This window comes from Mus caroli, unplaced genomic scaffold (assembly GCF_978045245.1).
Source record: "Mus caroli unplaced genomic scaffold, Mus_caroli_1 scaffold_4, whole genome shotgun sequence".
NCBI lineage: Eukaryota > Metazoa > Chordata > Mammalia > Rodentia > Muridae > Mus > Mus caroli.
In genome coordinates this window covers 35,548,345-35,551,197 of record NW_028227259.1, presented here as the reverse complement: position 1 = coordinate 35,551,197, position 2,853 = coordinate 35,548,345, and the positions used below count along the sequence as shown (strand labels likewise).

Here is a 2,853-nt window from a genome sequence, read left to right as displayed (position 1 = left end):
TTCATGAGTCCCAACCACTTGCAGATGATATAGATTTTGCAGGAGGCCAACTCAGAGCACTAAATCTAGGCCTGGATGGGAGCTGAGCTGGTCAGCAAGCCAGCTCTCCCTTATCCACACCACTAGGATGAACCCTCCAGCACTGCTCCAGCTAAGCCACCCAGCGCTGCCAGGAAACAGGGTCAGCTCACCTACACTCAAGCCCTAAGGGCTGGCTCACCCACACCCATGCCTCCAGGACCAGCTCCAGTGTGTTGCTCAGGCAAAGTACAGGCTCCACTCTCTTAAGTGCTACAGCCAGTTGAGGTAGGGCTAACTCTCCTGTGCTCATAACCCTGTGGGCAGCCTTCCCAACTGCAGGAGGTGGCAAAGTGGGGGGCAGGGAGGCATCTCATCCGTGCCGATGCCACCCCCCAGCAGATGAAAGACAGGGTCAGCTCTTTCACACTTACACTCTCAGAGATGGCTCATCCACATCCCCGCTACCAGGGCCAGCTCCACTATGTTGCCTGGGCAAGGCACAAGGGCTGCTTTCTCTACCACTGCCATTGATGAAAGGTGGGGCCAGCTTTCCCGATCTGCACAGCCCCTGGACATCCCTGATGGCTGTCTCTACCAGGGAAGTCCCTATGTTCTGTAGTGGTAATGTGAGGCACAGACATTGATCCCTGCCCCTGTGTAGCCAGGGACCCAGACATATCCCTCTCTGGCAGCTCGGGCTGTGACATCACCATGACCTCAGGTGACAGGACTGAGCACTCACAGCAGGCTCCTCCTTTCCACCCTGAGTCTCCAGTTCCATCTCTCTTCATTATGCTCAAGCTGCACCACTTCTCTTTCTCACCCATCTGTCCACCACAGACTCGCATGTAATGATGGTTCCCACTGCAGGCTGGTCATGTGGCTGCCAGGCTCCTCAGTAACATCCTCTGGCAAGCGGGTAGCTATGGCCTGTCTGACCATGGGCCGGAGGACAGGTCTGTGGGTTGCATGACAATCCACAGCTCTCAATCTCTCTCTTTCTCTCTCTCTCTCTCTCTCTCTCTCTCTCTCTCTCTCTCTCTCTCTCTCTCTCTTTCCTTCCTCCTGTGTTGTGCTGCCTGGGTTTGATTTTATTTGATTTTATGAGTCCTAGGCATAAGACAGCTTTGGCCATCAAGCCAGGCATCAAGCTAGAATGGACAGAGGACTGCCATCTACTCTGCCCCTGACTGATATAAGAACAATACCAACAGGGTGTCTTTTAGCCCATTGTCAGAGGACGTATTAGCCCTTCTAAGATTTAAGGTTTCTCCTCTGCAAAATAAGAATAACAATGCCTATCTTACAGACACCAATGTAGCTTAGGATACCATGGTGCACAATGCTTGCTGTTTGGTGTATGCCATTAGGAGGGCGATATTAATAAACAAAGCTCATTTTACATGCCTGGATCTGTGAAGAATGGTTGGGATATAAAATAAATAAGCAAAAATTAGCTCATACCTCTAAAGGCTAGCAGAAGATAGACAAAAGGGAAGCAGCTGACTACCATGTCCACATCACGTAATAAGTACCTAGAAAAGGGCATCCCCCCACCCCACCCCCCGCCAGCACTCTGAAGCCTCCAGATATGGAGCCAGATGGAGGCTCTGTGGAAGAAGAGAGGATGCTCCATTAAAGTATGACATGAGCCACATTTGAAAACACCAGGGATGGTGACATAGAAGGGATAACTAGGGCACAGCACAAGACGACAGAGAAGCAGGTTGAAACATCACTATACCCTACAAGCAACAAGTGTTCAATAAGTGTTTATTGGGAGAAAGGCAGGCAAAGTGGATGGAGATCAGAGCCATGGGGTTCTATGCTGTAGCCATGGCTGTGACCTGAGGCAGATCTAAGCCCTACCCAGGCTATGTCCCCACGTCAGCTGTGAGGTTGATCCCAATTCCGGAATTCTGAGACATGGAAAACAATACTGGGCTTCATCCCTCCATCAGAGAGACGTCACGTCTTAGCCTGTTTCAGGAGGAGGAGGCTGGCCTCGCCCTCTGTAGGTTAGTTACACCAGGTCTCTGAAGCAAGAACCACTAATCGCCTTACCAACACTGTCACACCCTCTCCCTGGGAACTTGGTTCCTTTGTCATACCTCTGTGAGGGATTGGTCCAGACTCTGATGACTTACCTGGCCTCAAACTCTCCCCTCAGAGTGCCTTGCACAGGACAGGGGAAAGCACAACTCAAACAAAGCCTAAGCCACGCCAGCGAGTGCACACTTTGTTTCACGGAACATAAACTTGGATTGCCTAATGAGAAACAAATTACACCTAGAAAGAGTCATTTGGGCAACTGGGAAGATACAGATCAATCAGTAAAATGCCTTGCCAGACAAGCACAAGGAACTGACTTCAATCCCTAGCACCCACGTAAAAACCTGGTGATGCTTGTAATCCCAGCACTGGGAAGGTGGAGACAAGCGGTTCCCGGGGGCTTGCTGGTCAACCAGCTCAGCCTAGCCACAGGAGCGCTGTCCCCAAAATAAAATCTCCTAGGTTGTGCTAACCCATCCTGTCACCTCCAGCTTATGGCAGTCCCTGACATCTGTCAATTGTGACATTAAGATGTTTAATACCCCCTCACCTCCTTTTTAAAAACTAGAATCAGAGTAGATTCTATCAGAGTAGATAGCTTTTTAGATACACTTTTTCCAGTTAGCATTATACATTTAACCTTCCTCTATGACATTTTAAAGCATTTTTAAAGATTTATTTATTTGTTTGTTTGTTTACTTGCTATGTATATATGAATGCACACACATGTCACATCACATATGTGGACATCGAAGACCAAGTTTTAGGAGTTGGTCCTCT

At 49.2% G+C, this 2,853-nt stretch overlaps 1 non-coding gene across 1 annotated transcript; it reads right to left on the bottom strand.

Annotated features, from left to right (window-relative positions):
• Positions 1-1,122: 1,122 nt before the first annotated feature.
• Positions 1,123-1,263, bottom strand: LOC115031195 (small nucleolar RNA SNORA48). Its single transcript, XR_003836814.1, has one exon. It is a non-coding gene; the product is annotated as a small nucleolar RNA SNORA48 (small nucleolar RNA).
• Between the last annotated feature and the right edge of the window lie 1,590 nt (positions 1,264-2,853).